Source organism: Callorhinus ursinus, unplaced genomic scaffold (genome assembly GCF_003265705.2).
Source record: "Callorhinus ursinus isolate GAN/ISIS: 27379988/994484 unplaced genomic scaffold, GSC_fseal_2.0 scaffold7, whole genome shotgun sequence".
NCBI lineage: Eukaryota > Metazoa > Chordata > Mammalia > Carnivora > Otariidae > Callorhinus > Callorhinus ursinus.
In genome coordinates, this window is record NW_027397069.1 from 67,982,231 (window position 1) to 68,008,333 (window position 26,103).

Sequence of the window (26,103 nt, forward strand, 5' to 3'; positions counted from 1 at the left end):
AACTTAGGCATGGAATTGCCTGGTCATCTTGTAACTCTATGTTGATAATTTGAGAAACCAGCAACTGTTTTCCAAAGTGGCTGCACCATTTTATGGTCCCACCAGCAATGTATAGGGTACCAATGTCTCCATATCTTTACCAACACTTGTTATCTGCATTTTTTATGTTAGCCATGTTAGTGATTGTGTAGCAGTATCTCATTGTACTTTTGTTTTTGGTCTTCCTAATAACCAATAATGTTGACTACCTTTGCATCTATGCCTTGGCCATTAGACTTCTTTGGAGAAATGTCACTTCAAGTCCTTTGCTCAATTTTTTAGTTCTTTATATATTGAGTTATAACCATTCTTTATATATTTTGAATATGTTTCTTATGTGATACATGATTTGCAAAAATTTTCTCCTGTTCTTTGGGTTTTCTTTTCTCTTTCTTGATGATATCCTCTAAAGCACAAAAGTTTTTAATTTTTATGAAGCCCATTTTATATATCTTTTCTTTAATCACTTATGCTTTTGATGTCCTAAGAAACCATTGCCTAATCCAAGATCATGAAGATTTACTCCTGTTTTCTTCTAAGAGTTTTTGTTTGTTTGTTTTAGCTCTTGCCTTAAGGCCAATGATCCATTTTGGATTAATTTTTGTATATAGTGCAAAGTAGGGTCCAACTTCATTCTTTTGCATGTGGATATCTAGCTATTCCAGCACCATTTGTTAAAAGGACCATTCTTTTTCTACTAAATTGTCTTGTCACCCTTGTTGATAATCAATGATCATAAATGTAAGGGTTTATTTCTAGACTCTCAGTTTTATACCATGGATCCATTAAGACTCTATTTATGCCAGTACTACATTATCTTTATCACTGCAGCTTTGTGGTAACTTCTGAAACCAGGAAATGCAAGTCCTTCAATTTTGTTCTGCTTTTTCAGGATTGCTCTGGCTATTCTGAGTCCCTTGCATTTCCATATAAATTTCAGGATCAGCTTGTCAATTTCTGCCCAAAAGGCAGCTGGAATTTAGATATGAATTGCACTGAATCTATAGACCAATTTGGGGAGCACTGCCATCTTGACAATATTGTCTTTCAATCCATGAAGAGGGGATATCTTTCCACTTATTCAGGTTATCTTTAATTTCTTTCAGTGATGTTTTATAGTTTTTGGTGTACAAGCTTTGAATGTCTTTTTTAAAATTTATTCCTAAGTATTTTATTCTTTTTGACGCTACTGTAAATGTAATTTTATTTCATTTTCAAATTATTTGATGTTAACATATAGAATTGATTTTTGTTTATTGATCTTATATGCTGCAACCTTGCTGAACTTACCAGTTTTTTGTGTGTAGTCCTGAAGATTTTCTCCATATAAGCTCATGTCATCTGCAAACTGAGATAGTTTTACCTCTTCCTTTCTAATCTGAATGCCTTTTTTTTCTTTTTCTTGCTGAATTGCCTTGGCTAGAACCCCTGATACAACGTTGAATAAATGTGAAAAAATGAGGCATCCTTGTCTTTTCTTTAGGGGGACTGCATTCAGTCTTTCACCATTAAGTATTAATTTAGTTATGGGGTTTTGATAAATGCCCTTCATCAGCTCAAGGAAGTTTCCTTCTATTGCTAGTTTTGCATGTGCTTTTATCATGAAGTGCTGTTGGAATAGGTCAGGTGCTTTTCCTATGCCTATTGAGATGACTGTGCAATTTTTGTGATTTATGCTATTAATAAGATATATTACAGTGATTTTCATATGTGAAGCCAATCTTGCATTCCTCAGATAAATCCCACCTGGTCGTGGTGTATAAACTTTCTATATGTTGCTGGCTTATAGTTTACTAGTATTTTGTTACAGATTTTTGCATCTGTATTCATAAGAAATATCAGTTTATACAGTTCACCCTTGAAAAACATGGGTTTGAACTGTCTGGGTCCACTTATAAACAATTTTTTCAATCAATAGAGTATAGTACTATAAATATATTTTCCTTATGATTCTCATAACATTGTCTTTTCTCTAGCTTATTTTGTTGTATGTAACACACATATATAATACATACACAAAACATGTGTTAGTTGACTGTTATCGGTAAGGCTACTCGTCAATGGTAGGTTATTAGTAGTTAAGTTTTCAGAGAGTCAAAAGTTACACATCGATTTTCAAATGCATGGGAGGTTGGTGCCCTTCACCCCTGCATTATTCCAGGGTCAACTATACTTTTCTTGTGATTGCTTTATCTGGTTCTATTACCAAAGTAATACTGGCCTCAAACAGTAAGTTGGGAAATGGCCCTTCCTTTTCCATCTTCTATAAGAGATTGTGCTATACTGTTGTTAAGGCTTCTTTACACATTTGGTAGAATTTACCAGTGGAGACATGAACCTGGGCTTTGCCTTGTGAGAATTTTATAACAGGTCACTTCAAAGTTTCTATTTCTTCTTGAGCAGTTTGGTAGTCTGTGTCTTCATAGGAATTTGTCCATTTCATCTAGGTTATCATAATTTGTTGACATAAAATTATTCATAATATGATCCTTTTTATTTCTCCAAGGTGGATAGTGATGCTCCTTTTACTCCTGATTTCGGTAATTGAGTCTTTTCTTTTTTTCTATTGGTCAGTCTGCTAATGGTTTGTCAATTGTGTTGATTTTTTTCAAGGGACTAATTTTTGGGTTCATTGATTTTCTCTACTGTTTTCTATTCTCTATTTTATTTACTTCTGCTCTAGTCTTTATTTCCTCCCTTCTACTTTTTTGGTGTTTCATTTGCTCTTCTTTTTCTACTTCCTTAAGGTAAACGGTTAAATTACTGATTTGTGATCTCTCTTTTGTTTTTTGGTTTTTTCCCCCAGTTTAAGTTACAATTGACATATGGCATTGTGTAAGTTTAAGGTATACAACATAATGATTTGACTTACATATATTGTGAATTATCACAGTAAGTTTAGTTAACATCCATCATCTCATATAGACACACAAAAAAAGTTTTTTTCTTCTGATAAGAACTCAAGATTTACTCCTAACAATTTTCATATACCATACAGCAGTGTTAACTACAGTCATCATATTGTATGTTACATCTGCAATACTTACAACTGCAAGTATGTACATTTTGTACACTTTGACCACCATCATCCAATCTCCCTCCTCCCACCTCACCGCTACCCCACCACCAATAACCACAAATCTCTTTTTCTATGAGTTTGGGTGTTTGGAGTTTGGTGGGGGGTTTTTTTGGGGGGGGTGTTGTTTTGTTTTTGTTTTTTCAGGTTCCACATATAAACGAGATTATACAGTATTTGTCTTTCTCTGTCTGACTTAGTTCATGCAGCATAATGCCCTCAAGGTCCATCCAAATTGTTGCAAATGGCAGGATGTCCTTCTTTTTATGGCTAAATAATATTCCTGTGTATCACAACTTCTTTATCCATTTATCATAATGGGCAGTTAGGTTGTTTCCATGTCTTAGATACTATATATAATGATGCTATGAACATGGGGTTGCAGATATCTCTTCAATATAGTGTTTTCATTTTCTTTAGAATTGTTTCCTTTGGATATATTCCCAGAAGTGAAATTGCTAGATCATATGGTAGTTCTATTTTTAATTTTGAGGGGAACCTCCATACTGTTTTCCATAATGGCTATACCAATATACATTCCCACCAACAGTGCACATGTGTTCCCTTTTCTCCACATTCTTGTATTTATCCTTTTTTTGTTGTTGTTAATGTCAGTCATTCTAACAGACTTTTGTGATATTTCATTGTGGTTTTCATTTGCATTTCCCTAATGATTTGTTTTGCTAAGCACCTTTTCATGTGTCTGTTGGCCATTCATATATCTTCTTCAGCAAAATATTTATTCAGATCCTTCATCCATTTTTAAAATTGGATTATTTGCTTTTTCTATTGAGTTGTATGAGTTCTTTATATATCTTGGATATTAATCCCTTCTCAGATATATGGTTTGTAAATATTTTTTCCCATTCCATAGGTTGTCTTTTCATTTTGCTTTTTCCTTTTGTTAATATAGGCATTCACAGCTATAAATTTCCCTTTAAGCACTGATTTAGTGCATCCCATAAGTTTTAGTATGTTATGTTTTTGTTTTCATTCACCTCAAAGTATGTTCTAATTTCCATTATGATTTCTTCTTTGACCCCCTGGCTATTTAAGAGTGTGTTAATTTCCACATTTTGTGAATTTCTGAATTTCCTTCTACTATTGATTTCTAATATCATTCCACTGTGATCAGAAAACACTTTGTGTGATTTCGATACTTTAAATTCACTGAAACTTGTTCTGTCACCTTATATATATTCTATGGCCTGATACAGTCTATGCTGAAGAATTTCTATGTGCAATTAAGAACAATGTGTATTCTGCTGTGGTTACGTGTGGTGTTCTTTGGATGTCTGTTAGTTCTAGTTTGTTAATAATGCTCTTCAAATCTTCTACTCCTTGTTGAACTTCTGCGTGGTTTCAATCCATTATTCAAAGTGGGATATTAAGGGGCACCTGGGTGGCTCAGTCGTTAAGCGTCTGCCTTCGGCTCAGGTCATGATCTCAGGGTCCTGGGATCGAGCCCCACATCGGGCTCCCTGCTCTACGAGAAGCCCGCTTCTCTCTCTCCCACTCCCCCTGCTTGTGTTCCCTCTCTCGCTGTGTCTCTCTCTGTCAAATAAATAAAATCTTTAAAAAAGAACACAGTGGGATATTAAAATCTCCTCCTGTTATTGTTGAATTTTCTATTTCTCCCTTCAATTCTGTCAGTTTTTGCTTCATGTATTTTGGAATCTGTTGTTATTTGCACATATGTTTGTAACTGTAATGTCTTCCTGAAAAATTGACCTATCAACATGTAATGACTTTATCCTTTGTAATAATATTGTACTTAAAATCAATTTCTCCAATATTAAGATAGCCACTCCAGCTCTCTTTTGGTTATTGTTTGCATGGTATAGCTTATTCTATCCTTTTACTTTCAAACTATTTGTGTTTAAACATAAAGTGGGTCTGTTGTAGAGAGAATATAGTTAGATCATGTTTATTTAATTCATTCTGCCAATCTCGGCCTTTTTATTGGAGTGTTTAGTCCATTTACACTTAACATAATAACTGGTAAAATTTAAATCTGCCATCTTATTACGTTTTCTATAGGTCTTATGACTTTTTGTTCCTCTATTCCACCATTACTGCCTTCTTTTAAGTTAAATATTTTAGTATACCATTTTAAATCCCCTGGGTTTTTTTTTATCATATATTTTTTGGTTATTTTCTTAGTGGTTCATGCTATCTTTTACATTTACCTATGTAGTTACCTTTACTTATACTTTTTATTTCTTCTATGAATTTGAGTTATTGTCTAAGTTTCTTTTTGTTATAACTAAAAAGATTCCCTTTCATATTTTTTGTAGGGCAGTCTGGTTTTTCTGAGATCTTAATTTTTTCTGAAGAATGGTTTTGCTGCATATAGAATTCTTGATTGGTCTTTCTTTCAGCACTTTGAATATGTCATCCTACCACCTTCTGGCTTCCATGATTTCAGATGAAAAGCTAGCTGTTAATCTTATTGAGGATCCCTTGTACACAATGATTCACTTCTCTCTTGCTATTTTCTTTTTTTGGCTTTTGACAAGCCTGACTGTCTGAGTGTAGATCTCTGTGTTTATCCTACTTGGAAGGCACTGATATTCCTGGTTATGCAGATTAATGTTTTAAGTGAAATTTAGCAAGTTTTTGGCCATTGCTTCTTCAAGTATTCTGTCTCTTTCTCTCTCCTCTTTCTGGGATTTCCATTATTTAAAAAAAAAAACTGTATAATTTAAACCGATTTACTTCCAAGTTCACTAATTCTTAGTTCTGCCAATTTTAAATCTGTTGTTGAGCCCATCTAGTCATTTTTTTTTCATTCCAGTCATTGTACTTTTCAACCCCAGACTTTGTTTTGTTCTTTTTTAATAATTCCACTCTTTATTGATATTCTCTATTAGGTAAGACATCATTTTCATACTTGCCTTTAATTCTTTAGATATGAATTCCTTTCACTCTTTGAATACATTTATATTCACTGACTTAAAATGTTTGTCTAACAAGTCCAACATCTGGACTTTCTCAGGGACACATTTGGCTTTTTCCTCTTTGTGTGGACTATATTTTCCTGTTTCACTGTATGCGTTATGTGTTGAAAACTGGATTTTAAATAATACGGCAACTCTGAAAATCAGATTCCATTCTCCACCAAAGGTTTATTGTTACTGTTTGTTATTTTTGTTAATGATAATGCTGTTTGTCCATTTCCTGGACTAATTCTATACAGTCCGTTTATCATATGCCGCTGCTTAAGTCTCTGCTCAGTTTGCTTTAGTGGTCAGCTCATGATAAAACAAATTTCTTTAAATGCTTCGAACCAGTATGTTTCAAAGCCTTTGCTGAGTTCTGTGTACATATTCACACATGCTTTCTATGCTCTGATACACGGTTTACAACTCTGCCTTAGCCTTTTCTTCTTATTTGTATAGATCCTCAGTGTCGGCCAGAGGTGACAGATTAGGACTTTCTCAAGTCTTTCTTGGGCATATGTATAAACCTGCACATGTACAGGGGCCTTCTAGATTCCAAAAGATATGTCAAAACTTTTCAAATCCCATGTATATTTCCTATCCCAATTATTCCTTTTAAGTCTTTGGTCAACGTCTTGTCAACCCCAACTGGTGCAGTCACCTCAGGCACCTGCAATGTTAAACAATTGCTAATTGTTTTTAACAAATACCCTAAGGCTGTTCACACAGGATCAGTTCTGAGTCTGGTAAAATAAAAACAAGCTCTGAGAATGGAGGTTTTCAGTAGCTGCCAGACAGGTCCTATAATGACAATTTTCTGCGAATGGGGTTTTTGAAGAGTTCAGAATCTATTCTGTGCCCTCCACTAGCTTTTAGTTTTCAAGGCTACTATGCTAGGATGAAATAATGGGAGTAAGTTTAAATGTTCTGAAAGTTCACTGTTCTGAAAGTCAATCTATTTTCTTGAATAAATGCTCATGGAATTGTTGCAACTCTTTGATTCAATTCCAGAGTTCTAAAATAGTTTATTTTGACAGTATTTGCCTCAGTGAAATTTTGTTCTCACTGCTATTTTGGAGGAGAAGATTTACAGAAAGTCCCTACTCTAACATTCCAGATGTGGTTCCAAGATAAAGATTTTTTTAAATAAAAATACATGATGAATAAAATATCAAAATTTTAAATTAATGCACAATCAATAAAGGTGCTGTACCATGCCATACTGGAGACTGACACCAAAGGAAAAATCAATAACACTGAACTTGTCTTTTTAAAAATCTGGCATTTTGCTCATCATGCATTTTTTGCACTGATTTTTATTTTTTTAATGGCATTAAAATATCATTTCTTTTTATTGCTCAGTTTTTTGATGCCCCTTTAAAATTTTCAACTGAGGCAAGTGTCTGACTAGCCTCTCTCTAGTCCCAACCTTAGAGAAAGGTAATTTTCAGACATCTCTGCTTTTTAAAAAAAAAAATTCTCCAAACTGAGATATTAGCTTTAATTCACTTTTATATTCCACTACAATATCTTGGGTTGTTGTCAAAATGATAACCCCAAAATCTAGGAGAAAAATTTCAGTGTGAAGTTTAGGGGTAGAGGACAAAGTAGTAATATTAAACTAACTTTTTAAACCTTCTAGTAGAGGCATATTAGCTCACTCACTATAAAGCTCATTCGCAGCTGCCAGTTAAAGTAAAACAATGTGGATTTTTTTAAAGAAATACTTGTTGGAGTCTGTAGAATTTATAAGTAATGTTTGGTATATCTGCCATGTTTTCCAAAGATATTAATGCAACACTAACAGAAAATACATCAGGCTTAAAAATAGCAATTTCAACCAAAGTATTCTTTTACATGATTTCAGTTCTCAAATTGGCATCCCCAGAAAATAACTGATAGAAATATAAGAATCAGGGACAAAAAACGTGTTTGGCTTAATATGTGGCAACACTTCCAACCTGAGAAAACAATTATTTGTTTGTGGAGAAAGACTGCCTATCTTGAGAAGCTACTTTGAGTGAGTAATTTCAAACAGCATAATACAAAATAATTAATTCTGGATGATTTGAGATTGATCTGAGAACAGAGGTAGTGTTCATATTAGGTTTTTAGATTAGTACTCTGCAGTAACAGTCTGGTGAAGTGTGGAAATTTAACTTCCCTATTAAGTGTTCATTATTTGTTTCTGCTGTTTTGTCATTTCTTGTAATCCATGGCTCTATACTCCATGCTTTTTCCATTGTGCTTCTGTAAAGCATTTAAAATCACTATACCAATATTAGCCTATTTCTGGACAAATTTATTTCCCTCATTATGGTCTTTATAGAAGCTAATACACCATGTTGGCTCTTCATTCCTGAGGGTGAGTCAAAGTGCCCAAAGTCAATCAATATCAGCCTGTCATCAATACTGGCTTAGCCCTAATCATATACACCACTGACTTACTTTTAATGACTGCATGTACACAATGTGTGGTTTGGTTACTGGCCATAGGGCAGCCATCTGGGCAGACAGGAGCCTCATCAGCCAAAGAGCAATGTCCCCTCCTCAAAACCTGACCCCAGCTGCCTTTAGGCCACAGGGTTCGCTCCAGCTCAGTTTCACCTCAGAAGTTGCTCAAGGTTCTTAGCGTTTCCAGATTCCCTAAGAAAGAGCAGTGTGGTTCCCACTGTCAACATCCTTATTCAGCGCAGTTCTGTTTGTTCCTAGGGGACTGCAGCGAACCTAGGCAGAAATGCGACTTTCCTGCTGGCCCCCTTCCTGCAACAAGCCAATGGGAACCATCAATGAAGACAAACAACCTCCCTCCAACTCCCAGTCCATGTAATGGATTCCATGTCCCTGAGAGGCCCTCAGCTGCAACCAATCCCAAGCCACCACACCACCCAGAGTCCCTGGAGCAACACCACCACTCGCCTGACACAGTCTCAAGTTGCTGCAGATGAGTGTCCAAGGGTAGGCCCAAGACACCACCACAACATAATTACAGAGGTGGGCTGCTGTTGTGGGGAGGCGCTGGCCATCAGCATTAGAGTACCCCACAGCAGTTGTGGGGTACTGCAGCACCAGACCTCCCTGCTGCTCCTCCCACATGCCAGTGGAGCTCTGGTCTGAGGGCCCTACACTAGGTGTTCCCCAATGAGCAAAATGTTCCTCCCCAGATAGCCATATGGCTCATTTTTCCATCTCCTTTAGGGCTCCACTCAACGTCCCCTCTCAGAGACGCCTTCCCTGACCATCCTCCTTGACACAGCAATTCCCTGCCCTACAGTCCTTCTATGATTTACTTTTCTCTGTAGCGTATCCCTACCTGATATACTGAATATTTATCTGAATTTACCCATTACACTGTAAGTTCCTCGGGGACACAGTTTACGTCTGTTTTGTTCACTGCTCTGCTACAACAGCACCTGGCACATACAGACACTCTCGAGCATGTGGTGGATGCTGCTACAGAAAAACAAAACTGGACACTAAGGGCAGTAAAGACAGATTTTATTCAGTATATACTGCAAAAGGGGAAAGAAACTTCAGCACACAACTGAGCTTTCCTTCCTTCCATGTAGAGGTGACTGAGTGTTTTAAGAATGGGGGAATGAGGAGGAGGAACAAGCAGGGTATATAAGCAGAGTCGGGGGGGGCGGGTCGAGTGGTTGCTCAGTGTCAAGGCAATTAGGCCATCTGTGTCTGCTAACTGGCACCTGTCAAAGTTAGGCTCCTACAGAGACTGGGAGGCAGAGGCCCTATCCTCCCTAATGGTTACAATTCAAAGGAATGGCTTTCAGGTCTTTGAGAAAGACACTCCTGAGTTGTAGGAGATACACCTACATCTCGAAGGGGCAGAGAAAGGATTATGATGGTGTTTTTCTAATAAATACTCAATGAAAGGGAAGTCAGGGGCCCACAATAAAGTGCTGGCTGGTAAATTCTTTTGGCAGCCTTGGGCTTTTTCAAACAGCAACTCAAGGGGGGCTGGGTCCTCCCAGGGCCATGTCTTAGGCTGCTAGAAGCCTGTTAGAGTTTTTCAAGTGTCTTAGTGTGTGAACTGAGGTGGAGCTGGGGGTGGGGGAAGAGTGCACTAAAAGTTGCAGTTCTCACAGGCCAAGGCTGGTGTCAAGAGGAGTCCTCGAAGGAGCCTCACTGAAGTTTGGTCAAGGAGAGAGTCTTTGTGCGGGGGAGTGGAGGATGGATGGGGTATAAGAGTTGGTCGGAAACGGATCAAGATGATAAGATCCGAAGGCATCTGAATTCAGATAGGAAGTAGAAATCATGTCAGAGAAAAAGAGACAATCCTCCCTTCTTCTCAACAAGTCCCTTTCAAACATTCTGGCGGTGGACACAATCAGGCTGCTAATGGGGCAAGTCAAACAGTTCATGCGGGTCCCTCCTAACATGCACTTGCTTCCCGCAGAATATTTTCCAGCCCTGGGTTTGCTTACTGTTTAAAATTCATATTAGAGATGGAGTTTACAATAAGATCTCCTAATGTTGCTGATGTTATCTGTTCCTATTAACTTTTTATTAATGAAGCCTCTTTTGGTAGTTAATTTCTTCCTTCCCCCTTGGCCGCCCGCCTCTGAAATGTGGAAAGGCTTTAACCCACTTTCCTCCCTTCCCCTCCCCCGTCTCAGTTTTTCTCCACCTCCAACTCACACCCGGATCCAAAAAAGCCATTTGTGCTAAATCACAAGGCAAAGAGTTGGTTCTCCAGATACCCAGCTGATTTCAGTAGCCCTAGGGAGCGCAAACTTTGCTCTTTTTCAGCAGGTCAACTACAACATTGGCCAGATTTCAGTTTTTGTCTTTTTATAAGACTGTAGGTGTTACAATAAGAAAAAGCATTTTTATAAGTTAACTTAACATCTCACATAATTGAGAGCCAGGACAGATTCCGAGTTTGCAGAGCATTAGATTTATATGATGGGAGATGGGGGGGGGGGAGTGTCATCCTTATTTAAAAAGAGTCCAAAATGCAAATATAAAATTAGGTATGACCATGTGAACACATTGCTAGTGGCCTTCCCAGGGGGCCCAGAAGAAGCCTTCGTGAGGGGCCCTGAAGCTTAAGATTCATTAGCTTCCCAGTAAATCTGCCTCTGCTGGGAGAAATAAAAGACTACAGCGGTTTATACGGCAGCATTAAAATCTCTAGAAAACCGCTAAGCATAACAGCGTTCTATTACATCAATCCTCTAGATGCTATTCTTATCTCTCTTTCACAAACCTCCATCCCTGCCATTCCCACTAATTTGGCAACAGCAATTCATTATAACAGTACATGTGCTGGGCTGGGGTTGTGCATCCTTCCCCTATTTGGGTTCTAACCATCTAGTACTGTGTCAATTATGTAATAGTCAAAACAGGGAGTTCAACAGAGTACAAAAAGCATAGTTGTAGTTCTTACATAAGCCTTCATAAACCATCCATAAGAGCTGAATATTTGGAATTACATAAGGTAGAGAGAAAACACTGAGTCAGCAGCCAGGTCTATTTCCAACCTTGAAAACAATAAAAAGCTTTTTGCACTTCATTTACTAGTCTGCATTAAGTTTTTAATTAGATTTTTTAATAAGACTTGATTATCTTTTCGTGCACACAGAAGGAATAACCTGACACTACTCCTCAACTTCACTCTCACCTCGGCGCAAAGAAATGTCCCACTTAGGACTTCTCTATGTCTTTTACAGGGAATTATGGGTCCCTGATAAACAACAACGATTTCTGCAGGCTTAAAAAAATCATCGAGGAAGATCTTTGGATACAACACAAAAGTGTACACGCTGTAAATCTTCTTCGACACATCTTTCCAATACCATTTTTCTCTCCCCCAATTTTCAACCACTTATTTTAACTTACCTTACACCCCTGTAGCCACACGTTGGGCTACAAAAATGACTAAAAGAAACAGTGCTATCCCCGGGGGTCTCTGTGCAGCCCTGGCTGCACAGAAGAATCACCAAGAGAGATTTTAACATTACATATGCCTCAGCATCACCCCAAGCCATCACATATAAATTGAAAACAGAAAGGAATACCGAGGTGGGGGCACAAGAGGGGGGTGCCTACACATCAGAATTTCTGATGTTTTCTACTTTTGTCTTCTTCTTACCTGAAAAAAAAATAACCATAAATATGAGTAGCGGTTTTATTGAGAGCGGGAATCTTTAATAACTGATAGCTCATAATTACTTTCCATCAGATAGAAAAAGAAAATCATTCAACAGTTTGAAAGTCATAAAGGATATCTGTGGGATCTTTTTTTTTTATCTCTATCAATCAGTAGTCAAAAATTTCCACCAAGTTTCTCAATAGTCTTTACAGAATCTATTTTATTTTCTAATGTTTTGCAATTCTAATAAGTTCAGAGAAAGGGCCCTCTATTATCTTAAAGGGTACCTCAAGCTAAGACCATGTTTCTCTTCAAGTAAAGTTCTGGTCTGAATATATAGTTCTGACTTTACTTTCAACCCTTCTCCTCAGATGCTCTTGTAATCACTTTTATAACTTTACCAATGAGCAAATATTTCTTAGAGCACTTATATAACAGAGAGTACAGGCGCCTTTGGTACCCTGCCAAGAGTACTTCTTTCCATGTTTGTATTTAAAATAGAATGGTAGTAACATCACTTGTGTGCCTGAAATTCCTTCTGTGCACAGGCTCAGAATGAAAAAAAAAATGGATGTAGCAAACCGCTTCACTGCTTTACCATCATAAAGCTCAAAGGAAATAACACATTCCTACTAAATTAAGACGAAGACACAGAACAAATTATCCAAAGCTGGGGGCGGGGGGTGGAAGGACTCGACTCAACTAACCTACCACCCCTCCCGAAACAGAAGGTGTTTAACCTAGCAGCAGCGAAGGCGCCAAATGAACTGCAAAACCTCAGCCCAAGCAGGTGATGTGGGCAGAAAAGACTAAGTGCTATGATGACAGAAAAGCCAAATAAATACTGCGCTGCCCTGAGCCCGGCGGCAGTCACTCCCTAACTCGGTGCACCTGCCGGCGGAGCGGGCTCCAAGAAGGCAGGCTTCGGAACCCAGCCCGACCCTGCTGGACCGCGCAGAAGAGGATTCGCTCACCTGGGTGGGAAAGAGCCAAGAAAGAGGTCCAAGAAGCCACCACTGCCCTCAGTGAGACTCTCATTCCGGGCCAGGTTCCGACACGCTTCCTCTTCCTCTTCCTCCTCCTCCTTCAGCTCGAGTTTTCTATTTACCGACAGGTCTGGACTTCGCTGACCCGCCACGGAGGTCCGCAAAGGGGGAGCCCGACAAACTTGCCAGGAGAAGCCAGCGGAGGCGGCGCAGCCAGGGACGCCTCCGCACCTGCGGCGCGCTCGCCCGCGCCGTCACCTCGCCGCCCACGCCCGCCGCCGCGCCCGCAGCGCCGGCTCCGCGCCCCCGCACTCACCTCGCGCAGGCACCGCCCAGGCCGCCGCCCCCGCTCCGGGCGCTCCGAGGCCACCGGCGCCCGCGCCCGGGGCCCGCCGACAGCACGCCTGGGCGCGCCCCGGCTCGGCCGCCGTGGCCGCCGCTCCTCCGGCCGCCTCGCCCGGACAAAGACGAGCGGCGGGGCGGGCGGCGGCGAAGCCCGAGCGGCGGAGGGCGCCGCGCAACCCGGGCGCCTCGCGCGCGAGGTGCGGTCGGCGGTGACAGCCGCCGGGCGGCGAGCGGGCCCGCACGGGAGGGCGGCGCGGGGCGGCAGAGGCGCGCACCCCCTCCTGGCCGCCCTGAGACGCACACGCCGGGGCCCGGGCACCTCCTCCCGGCCCGGCGCCCCGCAGACCTCAGCCGCGCCGCCGGGGAGCCGCAGCGCCCTCTGCCGGCCGCGGGGCCTCCGTGCGCGCGCCGTCCCGCTCCAGCTCCGGGCAGGCCCGTGGGCCCCGCACGGGTGGTGGCCCCACCGCGCCACCGGCGGTCCCCGGGGAAGGAAGGAGTAAGACTGAGGGGCGGGGGCTGCCGGGCAGGGGGCTTCGAAGAGCGGGATCTGCTGTTTTTCTCTTAGGACGGAAGAGGGAGCGGCTTCGAATTCCGTGCAGCAGGAGGAATTTGGGGTCAGCAGGGGGAAAAAATTGGAGGGCAGTAGATTCCTGATTCGCGAGAAGCCCAAAGTTCATCTTTGGAAATGGCTGCAGAAAAGGCAGGCGTTTCCTTCTAGAATCAGGTTATTCTGTGCCTAACACCGTTTGTGGGGTTCTAGAGAACTTGACCGCTCTTATGAATAAACACATTGACTTGTCACATTGAGCCCTCCAGTCCTACCTGAAATGCTTCCAGTTTCCCTAAGTAATACACCTAGAAGGTTTGAAAAGGCAATCGAGATCAGAGAACTCCCTCGGGTTCAACCGCAGTGGAATAAACGTTTACCAATATGAAAATGAAACGGTGATGCTGGCCTTGGTACTACTGAGGTGCTAAGAGGGTGTCTTTTTCCAAACTACCATGTTAAGCAATGTTTCATACAAGTTAACTTAAACAAGTTGAACTACTTGGTGAAGGGAAATCATGAACTAGCACTTTTTTTCCACACTGTCTTTTGAAATCATTCTATCAGATCTCCCTTGCCCTCTGGAAGAATCTAAGACAGTCTCCGTAGCTTTTCTTGTCACCGTTAGGTGTTAATAAACAGACTGATTCTCCAGCGTTTTAAAAAGTCCACTCCAACCCAAATCAAAACTTAGTCTCACTCCGCTTAAACCTTCCCCATTCCCCTCCCAGCAACCACCAGCTGGGTATGACCCAAACTGAGAAGCCTGCGTTGTGAAGGGAAACATCTTCTTTGTTCTACATCCTTCCAGCCAGCTCTGTGAAGGCTTGCTTCTGCCAGGACAGCAAGGTGGGGAAACTCTCCAGTTCAGCTTCTGCTCTGGTCGTCCACCTCACACAGATCTTCTGTCGGGTCACCCTGCTCTGGCAGGCTGACCTAGCTAGCTAGCTTCCGCCATGCCCATGCTGACCCACAGGAAACACCTGGCAGTTTTGCCCACCAACCTAGAAGTGCAGATCACTGCCCCTGCAGTATACCCTCTTACTCTGGTCATAGTCTCTGATGAGTGTCTCCCCTTGAAGCTTCTAATGTAGGAGGATGCAAGGAGCCATCTCTAGGTTCAGGCATGTTCCCGACCCCCAAGTGAAACATGCCAATTTCTCCAAGTAGTTTTCCAGAAGCATGCCTTTCTTTGCATCAAGTGGCTGAGTACTCCCCACCACCACCACCTTATAGCACCCTGTAATTCTCATTGCCAACTTTCACCCTGGATCACTGTCCCCTTTCCTTAAATTTGGGCTGAAAACGGCAGAACCTATATTCAGTAACTCCTACAAGGATGGTCCAATGCCTCCATTTAAAATGTGGAGGGCACCTGGGAGGCTCAGTCGGTTAAGCCTCTGCTTTCAGCTCAGGTCGTGATCCCAGGGTCCAGGAATCGAGGCCCGTGTGGGGCTCCCTGCTCAGCGAGGAGTCTGCTTCTCCCTCTCCCTCTGCCCCTCCCCCCATTTGTGTGTTTTCTGTCTTATTCTCTCTCTCTCTCAAATACATTTTTTTTAAATCTTTAAAATGTGGAGAGATCTCTCTGTCAGCCATGGAGGCGTGACACTCATATCTTCAGAGTATAGTGGACAGCCTCCGGCTGTTACACCTTCCGATCTACCACAGCGCTCACACCAAGGTCATACATCCCGCTGCATGGCTGGGCATGGTGGCAGCACCAGCACCGGGCCATTTCTGCCTGATGGAGGACTGATCTAATGCTCAGCCTCTGTTTCAGAACTCCCCATCACCCTGCCAAGGCTCTCTCAGGACAGCACTACACTCTGAAGCTCCTCCCACCTAGTCTTCCCGCCTTCTCTCTCTCCTGCATCTCCTGCATCTCCAGCCCTGCAGCAGTCTGAAGGCTGTCCTCACTTATATGCCAACCTCCTCCTCCCTCCTGCACCACCCTATACACGTGTTTCCTCCAACAGGGTCGGGCCTGGTTAGTACTTGGATGGGAGCTCTTTGACTTCTAATCCTTCTTGGCATCTGCCCCTCAGAGGTCCCAAACCGGGACAGGATGGGAGGGTAAGGGAGCTCTCTGGAGTCTCTTTCATAAGGTCTCCCAGAATTCCTAAAAATGGAATATGCGCTTGCAGGCTGGTACAAGCAGGCTCCAGCGCACCACTCTGTATGTGGTCCAGAGTTCTACCCTCATGACCTAATCACCTCCCATGGGCTCCACTTCCAAATACGATTGCATTGGGGGTTAAGTTTTAACACATGAATGGGGGGGGGACATGAACATTCAGACCACAGTAACCGGTTTGCCATACAGCAGGACATTATTACAGGTCAGTGCCTGTGAAAAGGGAAGGGAACCAGGATCGGACAAAGAGAGTAATCAGATTGCGACTCAAGCCCAGCAAAGCCTCCACCAAACCCTGGAGGAGCTCTGGAGCACGTAGAGAGTGTGTGAGCCTGCTTGTACCAGCTCAGGAGCGCAAACTGTTCCATTTCCAGGAATTCTGTGAACCAGCTGTTACAGCCATTATTAAAAATTAAATTATAGGGGCGCTTGTGTGGCTCAGTTGGTTAAGCCTCTGACTCTTAATTTCAGCTCAGGTCATGATCTCAGTGTCCTGACATCAAGCCCCGCAGCAGGCTCTGTGCATGGAGCCTGCTTAGGATTCTCTCTCTCCTTCTCCCTCTGTCCCTCCCCACCCTGCCCTCTCTCTCTGTCTCTCAAAAAAAAAAAAAAAAAAGAAAAAGAAAAAGAAAAAAAAATTAAATTATATAAACTTACAAGGGCGCCTGGATGGTTGAGTCAATAAAGCGTCCACCTCTTGATTTCGGCTCAGGTCATGATCTCAGGGTTGCAAGATGGAGTCCCACATCAGACTCCGTGCTCAGTGGGAAGTCCACTTGTCCCTCTCCCTCTCCTGCCTCCCACCCCCGCTCATGCTCCCTCTCTCTCTCTAAAATGAATAAATAAAATCTTTTTTAAGAAAGAGAAAATTATATAAACTTAAAATTTTATATATACTATATTAAAAACAAAGTTAATAAATGCTCATCACTTCCGTGACCTTGCCACACGTGTACACGTTCTTGAGTTTATTGACAGCTAGCGTATCAGTAGGGTGGCAGTGCTATATGATAGTGTACTATTGGGGATCTCTTTCCAACTCCACATTTAGCGGTATCCCTTTGGAAGCTTGAAATCATTGAGGGTGACATTCACACCACAGAAATCGGCAAACAAATCAGGGTTTCCCACCTACCCTCAAGAAGCCAAGTGTTAAACATTTAAGAGCACACCACTGCGTAAATGACATGGTCAGAGTTGTCCCAGAGTAGGCTAAATGGCCAGACCTTCATGTCCCCACCTGTCTCATTCACTGAAGAAGGTGTGCTCTTGGGCCAGAGGGCTCTCTGCAGACGCTGAGGGAGCCAGCCAGAGGCAGCCGCTCACAGCCTCCCCAGCAACTGAGGCCCTTTGTGGAAGACGAGCCGGGGCCACCCATCTCTGTATCCTCCACAACTGACATAAGGTCAGTTAGCGTATTTTCTTATTAATTTTAAATACTTGTTACTTCTGTAGTTGTGTCCATTTTGTTTCCAATATTGTGTAGATGTGCCTTTTTTTCTTAGTTCATTCTGCCTAAGGTCGGTCTTCGTTTTGTCTTTTTCAAGACACCTTTTGACTTGGTTGATTCTACTGTATTTTATTTAAAAATTGTAAGTTCTGCTCTGATTATTATTATTTCCTCTCCTCTGTGTTCTTTGGGTTTATTCTATTGCTCTTTTCCTAATTTCTCAAGCTGAAAGCTTAGCTCATTGATATTTTCAGGCTTTCTTTTTTCAGATACATTGCCCACACATTTTTACATGTCGTGCTTCTGAGACCATTAAGTCGTTAAGTTCTTAATTTCCATTTGGTTTACTTTCTTGACCCCTGAGTTTTTGAGAAGTGTCGGTTTACTTTCCAAATATATGAAGCTTTTCTAGATAACTTTTTTCTTATTCATTTCTAATTTATTTGCATTGTGGCCAGAAAACATGTTCTCTTTGATACCAACTCTTGAAATTGATGTAGACCTAATGTATAACCTTTCCATAAATACTCGATGTTCTTCAGAAGAATGCATATCTTCTAATTTTTAGGTTCAGGGTTCTATGTATGTTCACTGGGTCAAGCTTTTAAATTTGGGGTCCAAATATTTTATATCTTTTCCAATATTTTGTCTCCAAGAGCTCTCAGTCATTGAAGGGGAGTATTAAAATCCCCCACTATGATGCTGAATTTGTCCATTTCCCTTTACAGTCCCATCAGCTGCTGCTTTATGTATGCTGAAGCTATGTTATTGAGGCAAACAAGTTTCAAAACATTAAACAGCCCTAGTAAATCACATATTTTAACAGTATATAGTGATTCTCTTTCTCCCTAATACTTTTTACCCTAAAATATATTTTCTTCTGATATAAATATTGCTATAGAAGATTCCTCTGGGTTAATAATAGCCATATATCTTTTTCGGTCTTTTAACCTTTCTGTGTTGTCTTGGGTGTGTTCCCTATAAATTTGCAATTTCTGGTTATTTCTAGCCAATCTGACAACATCTGTCTTTCCAGAAATTGCAAATTATTATGCAATTATATCATTACTTATATAGTTGAAACTATTTCTGCCAAGAATCTGTGCTTTTCATTGATCTTGATTTTTTTTTTGCATCTTCTTTTTTCTGCCTCCCTTTGATTGATTGAGGGAAATTTTTCATTGTTTTATATTTCCTGTTATAGAAGTCATACACTCTATTTTTTTTCTTCCAGTAGTTATCCTTAAACTTGTAACACGTATAGATAACTGGAAATTCTAACTTTTTACATCTCTGTGCTTCTCCTGAACAATAAAGGACTTTTGAGCACTTAAACTCCATTTATTCCCTGCCCATATGATACCATGCAATATTTCAGTGGATTTTTTTACAAGGCAGATTAGACAGTGTTGTTATTATTTTATAGTCAGTGTTTGCTTACCAGTCCTTCTCGAATCTCAGATCTTCCTTCTGGGATCAATTTCCTTCTTTCTGGAGTACATCATCAAGAATTCCTTTGTGAATGCTTATTGACAATAAACACTTCGCAGTCTGGTTTCCTACAGACATCTTAATCTCATTTCCATCCTTGCACAGTTATTATCCACGCCTACAATTCTAGGTTAACAGTTACTTTCTCTCTGGGTTTCTGTTGCTGCTATGGTGAAGCCGGCTACCACCCCGGTTGTTACTCCTTTGAACATGACCTCTCTCCTCTCCCTCTACTTTTAACACCTTCCCATTGTCTTTGTTGTTCTGCAGTTTGCTTCTTCATGTCTAGGTGTGGCTTTTGTTGTTTTCTCTTGTTTGTGATTTACTGTATCTCCTGCATGTAAGAGTTCTTGTCTTTTACCAATTTTGGAAAATTCTGCAATACTCTCTCCTAATACTGATTTTTCCCTATTCTGTCCTTCTGGAATTCCAATTGAATGCATGTTATACTTTCTTATTCTAGTGTCTCTTAGTCTGTTTTTCTTACTACCCATTTCTTTTCCTCTCTGCTCTCTCCTCTTAATCCTTTGTAATTCCTTCACACCTCTACTCCAGCTCACCAGTTTCTCATCAGTAGTGTCTGTTTACTAGTTTCATTCTTTAAACTTTTCTTTAATATTATCTTTGGTTCTTTTTCATTTTTTAATGTTTCTGTTTTTATTTCTTCAAATTCTAGCCAGTTCTTTTTCAAATGTGTGCGTTTATTTTATAATCTTTTATTCTTTTCTCATATTTTCAATTCTCTGCTTATTTTTAGCAAACCTGTTAAGAACACTTCAATATTTTTTACGTTTGATTATTCCAATACCTGAAGCCCTCAGGGGTCTATAATATTATTTGCTTTTTCTGTTCACTCTCACTGACTGGGTGATTTCCTCCTATATTTGATAATTTTTTATTTAGAAATTGTATTTGGTTTCCTTCTGGATTTCTTTTATTGATGAGTGGGTCTTTTAACAATGAGGAAGCCCTTAGAGGCTTTATGCAGAGGTCTTAGTTCCAACATCTCCTGTCTGAACAAAACCTAACCTACCACTTCCAAAGGAGTCCAAACCCTAGTTTGCGGGCAGCCTACTCATTTGCTTACCATTGAGTACTTGCTTACCATTCTGGCTTTGGTCTCTCTTTTTCCCTTAGTCCCTGGTCTAGTTCTCTTATGCTCCTATGAGCTTAACTGTGCACTAAATTAGGTTATTATGGCCCAGGTTCTCCTAAATGCAAGACACGAGGGTCTTATGTGCAGGTAGTTTATTTGGGAGGTGATCCCAGGGGACAGCAACAAAGAGACCAAGGAAGGAAGAAAACCAACATTAAAGCCCATTATTAAACAACATAAACAATAACAAAATTGCTCATAGAACAGATTGTGGTTGCCAGGGGTGGGGGTGGGGGGGTGGGGGAAATGGAAAAAAGGGATCAAAAAGTACAAACTTCCAGTCATAAAATAAATAAGTCCTGGGCATGTAGTGTACAGCATGGTGACTACAGTCAATAATACTGTGTTGCATATTTGAAAGCTGCTAAGAGAGTAGATCTTATAAGTTCTCATCACAAGAAAAATAAGTTGTGTAACTACGTGTGGTGATGGATGTTAATTAGACTTATTGTGGTGATCATTTCACAATATATACAAATACTGAATTTTAAAAGATTCATTGTAGAGTTAGTCACTGCTCCAGAGGACTTAACGCTCAATCTTTCTGGGTTCTTATAAAATGCATCTGAGCTATGTCTCATGGTACCACTCATCGCTCTCATGCTTTCCATTAAGTCCAGTCGATCACAGCATTCCCTTCATGGTGGTGGCTGGCAGTAATCTCTATGAAGATTTAAGACAAGTCAGTTAGTGGAACAAACTATGGTCTCTTCTGTTGCACCTGTTTCCTAGAAGGTCACCGATAATTAGCACCTTCCTCCTCTAATTCCCATTCCAGAGTTTCTTTACTTCTGCTAGGACTCTGACCAGGCTAGGTTGCTTACATGCTAGGGTAACCCTGACTTTCCTCCCTAAGGGGCCTGACCCTTAGTTGCTTTGCCCATGTGAAGCCATGACTGCTAGAGTTGCCCATTTGTTGTTACTGCTGGGCATGGATGCACCAAAAGATGCCCAGGGAATCCCCTGCATCCCAGGCATACTCCCTTGTGCCCGCACTGGGCAGCAACAGTTCTAGCTCCTTGTGATAACCATGATCAGCATCTCCTGCCAGAACAAGAACTCCTTCCCTTGCCTGCTGCTCTATTGCCTTGAGAATCTCAAAGTGACCAGATGATAGTTGTAGCTTCAAGTTCAGTGGCACCATTGCAGTGAATCAGGACCTCAAATCCTGCCAGGAAGCACGAATGATGAGTGGGTCACTGAGAGTGTTGGTAGGAGGTCTAGTTCTACTTCTACCACATGGTTCCTGGATTGATACACTCTGGCTATTGATCACTCAGTACCACCCATAAACCAATGACTTAGCACATGTACCACTGTGAAAAACTACAAAATGAATGTATGTGTGAGTGTGTGTGTGTGAGAGAGAGAGAGAGTGTGTGTGTGTGTGTGTGTGTGTGTGTGTGTGTGTGTGTAAGCTATTTTTCTGTTCAGGCTGAGCTGAGAGCTGACTTTGGAAACCAGCCTGGGGGCAGCGGAAGGATGGTGTGAGTGGATCTTAAGGAATCCAGCATAATTCTGTGAGGCATTTGCCCTAGGTGAAATTTTTACTGGCAATCAAGCAAGCAGAAATTTCTGTCCTCTAGCAAGAGGGAGGGGCTGCTTCTACCAGTCCAGATGGTTCCAGGAAGTCTGGAGATTCAAAAGACTCAATCTTGCCCATGCAAATATCTCTATCTTAGATCCCAGACCCCACTTGTTTCACTACAGGGTCTGACCTGATATGAGAGACCAACTGAGGCTATGCCTTCAGTCTCCTCTGCTGCTCTGCCACAATCCTCATAATTATTTTTGTTCCAAACTGTTAAGCACTAAACTTACCACATTTCCCATTCTTGTCCACTGCAGGTCAGAATCCTACTTATTTTGATGCTACTGCATGCCAAAATTGTCATTCTCAATTTAGACTAGCAATGGCATCCTTATTGCTGTCTGATGAAATAATGGCCCAGCCCAAATCCCATCCTAAGGATCTGCTCACTTCTAGAATTGCACGGAATCCCCTGAAAGCGGAGCCTGGAGAGGGGGTGGGAGGGAAACTTGTGTCCAGGGAGTTTATTGGGCAAGTGGTCCTAAGAATCAGTTATCTGGAGAACTGCCAAACACGAAAGGAGAGAAAACTAATAACGAGTGCATTACTGAGTTGGCCGCTGTTAAAGGTGAATGGTTTTAGATCCAGCCAGGTCTTTCTAAAGAACGTTTTATGGAATGCATCTCAGAAATGTTCTCCTGGAAGAAGAAAGGGAGACTATTTGTTGGCTTTCGTTTCCTTTTGGCCAAAGGTGGTCCCATGAGTTTTAAATCACCTGCTCTTCCAGAGTGCACATGTGTCAGATGCGATGTTCCTACAGGTACCCCAGGCCATGATGCGAGATGTTCTTTCAGGGAGGAAAACGAGAGACGCCCAAGGCAGAATCAAGGTGAGGTGGTGTCTGGTTATATTGAAGTAAAGCTGGCCTAAGCCTTGTGAAATTGGTTGCTGCAACAGCAGCTGGAGCAAATGGTGGGACCAAGAGGATCCATGGAGGTCTACAAGCAGATATTAATTCTATATTTCACAGCAGTTTTAAATGTCTGAGCCAGTCCCACCATATATCTGGAAGGGAAACAATCAAATGGGTCTCTGTGAATGCGCCTATCGGGGGGACCAAAGAATTCCCACAGTGTGATGGGAAAAGCACTGAATGTGTCAAAAATCAGAAGGTGTTGTATCCAGTCAGACGTTGGCTATACAACCTAAGCAGGTTACTTGGCTTCTGGGAGCCATCTAAAAAGGGGAATAATAACAAATGCATAATCCCCCTTATAGCACAGGAATCAAAGAGATTATGAATATAAAAGCATTTTATACTTTGCAAAGTGCTGTAACAATATAATTTATGATGAGTGTAAATATTGAGGCTTGTTCTTGGTGGCCCGGCTGATCTCAGCACCCATCCCCCAAAACCATAACTGTGCTGAGTCCTGGATTTTTGATAAGAAGAAAATGACATAGGATAAATGCTTGAGAGAAGGAAAGAAAAAATAATAAACCAGCTATGATGGTATTCTTTAAAACGAAGCAGATACATTGCAGTGGTGTGCTCTGTCATGTAAAATGTAACCAGGGGCCAGGATGTGGAAAATTTGCAAACTTGTGCTCTGCTGGTGAGAATGTAAAATGGGGCAGTTGCTCTAGAAAACAGTGTGGCAGTTCCTCAAAAAAAAAAAAAATAGAATTACCACATGATCATATGATTTAGCAATTCTATTTCCAGGTATATACCCAAAGAGTTGAAAGCAGGGACTGAAAGAGGTATTTGTACACCCCTGTTCATGGCAACAATATTGAAAATAGCAAAAAGGTAGAAAACCCCAAGTATGAATTGACAAATGAATAAACAAAATGTAGTACATACATATAATAGAATACTATTCAGGACTTTAAAAGGAAGGAAGTTCTGACACATGCTATAGCATGGAAAAACCTGGAAAATGTTATAAGTGAAATACATTAGTCACAAAAGGACAAATACTGTATGGTTCCACCTACAGGAGGTACCTAGAGTAGTCAGATTCACAGGGACAGAGAGTAGAATGGTGGTGCCACCTTCTCTTCTTGTGTTTTCCCCGAAAGTCTGTTTGTCCTCCAATCTGAGACTGCTCAAATGATACAAATGTGACAAAAATAATCATTTCTGACCCTAGATCCAAGATAAATTCCCCCAGGCAATTATATTTGGAATGGCTACAACAGCAGTAAAATAAGAATGGCTGCAATCCTCTTAACGCTATTTGGATTTCTAATGCACTATGAGTCTCTTGAGAATCTGGAGAGAATAAGCAACTTCATGATCTTGAGTACTCCTCTCCAAAAACATATCATTCCATTTTCTTGGGTGTTCTTTAACATCCTCCAATAAGATCTTATGATATTCTGAATACGGACCTCGAACACCTTTTGTTAGGGCTATTCCTCATGTGGCAGGTTGCCAATTGCCTCCAAAAAATTGCATCCTCCTCCTCATGGGCATAGAGCTATCCAACGATTCTGTTCACTCCAGGAGTAATAGTGCAGCTTCCAGGTAGCTCCTACTTAAGGAAACATTGCTTACCCCAGACTCAGCTTTTCCTCACATTGTATCGACCACAACATTTGATGTGGGAGTGGCCCAGCTTTGATCATTCAGGTGAGTACAAGGCTCTCTGGAAGGACCTGGCAACAAAGTGGAAGGACCGTAGATCTCTAGGTGACCTGTTGAATTAGAGCTGTCCCACCAGCCTAGACAAGCCGCTCTTAAAAACCTCTCTCATTTAAGCCATGCTATTTGGGGCTATTTATTATGGTGTGCTTTCTTTTTTTTTTTTTTTTTAAATCTTTTTTTAAGATTTTATTTATTTATTTGACAGAGAGAGAATGAGAGATAGAGAGCACGAGAGGGAAGTGGGTCAGAAGGAGAAGCAGACTCCCTGCTGAGCAGGGAGCCCGATGCGGGACTCGATCCCGGGACTCCAGGATCATGACCTGAGCCGAGGGCAGTCGCTTAACCAACTGAGCCACCCAGGCGCCCGGTGTGCTATCTTTCTTATACACTGTTAGATTCTGTTTGGAATATTTTATTTAGGATTTTTACATCTATGCTTAAAAATGAGAATGAACTGTAATTTCCCTTCACTCTAGTGTTCTTTTTTTGTTTTGATGCCATAAAATGCATTAAGAATGTTTCCACTCTTCCCATCCTCTGAAAGAATTTACATCAGACGGAATGATCTGTCTCTGGAAATTTAGTTGAACTCATCCGTAAAACCATTTGACTCTCATGTTGCTCTTGTTGGGAAGAATTTTTACTATTGAGTATTTGATTTCTTTAATATTTTCCTTGTTAATAAGTAATAAGTGCTATTTCAATGCAGTTTTAATTTCCATTTTTTATGTTACTGAAGAGATTGATCATCTTCCCCTATTTTATTAATTGTGGGTTTCCTCTTTTGTGGTTTACCAGTTTATTTCCTTTTCCCATTGTGATCATTTAGCTTAATTTTACTTTCCCTTTCACGGTGGATAGAATACCATTCCTTACCCCAATGATGTTGTACTTGGCCATATGACTTGCTTTGCCCAACACAGTGTTAGCGGACATGACCTGAGCAAGAGGCTTTACGGCTCAGTTGAAAGAGTATGCAACTCCTGGTCTCAGGATCATGAGTTTGAGTCCCATGTTGGGTGTAGAGATTACAAAAAAATTAAATAAATAAACTTTCAAAAAACAAAAAAATTAAAGACAAGGAGAAACATAAAACTAAAAAGGGGGCTTGGTGTTAATAAAGACAGAGATTTTTTAAAAAATAAGGACTCAACCTCAAAAGGTTTTAACTGTGCTTGCTCAGCTTGGCTGATAATCTTGCACTTTTGTCATCACCACCAGAACCAGCCCCGGGAAATCATTGGTCTTAGAGTGATGACAGACACTTGGAATAGACTTGTACCCAAACTGCATCCTGGAGCCGAGCCCCATGAACTTGCTCCCCAAAGCAGAGTCACACAGCCCAGTCCAACCTAAACCAGTCAAACCAGAGTCTGACTTATGCTCGTAGACTTATGTGAGAATAAATGCTATCATTAGCCACTGAGTTTTAAGGGGATTTGTTATGCAGTGTTACTGCAGTAACAGCTGACTAACACATCTATTTATTGGGGTGTTACAGAACGTCTTATCAATTTTTTATAATTATTACCTTATATAATCTTTATATACAATTATAATTAATATTGTACAATTACTAGTTTATTGCTGTAACTATTCCCCCTGTGTTTGGTATTTTGATGGTGTTTCTTTATTTTACAC

The 26,103-nt window shown here is 41.1% G+C and overlaps 1 protein-coding gene across 5 annotated transcripts in view; it reads right to left on the reverse strand.

Moving 5' to 3' along the window:
- MTUS2 (microtubule associated scaffold protein 2) overlaps positions 1 to 13,459 on the reverse strand; it is a 581,138-nt gene extending 567,679 nt beyond the window's left edge. For all 5 annotated transcript variants that reach the window (XM_025874487.2, XM_073894733.1, XM_073894728.1 and 2 more), the window contains exon 1: positions 13,144 to 13,459. The gene's annotated coding sequence lies outside the window, so the exon portion shown is untranslated. The remainder of the gene's footprint in view (positions 1 to 13,143) is intronic.
- Positions 13,460 to 26,103: the final 12,644 nt, after the last annotated feature.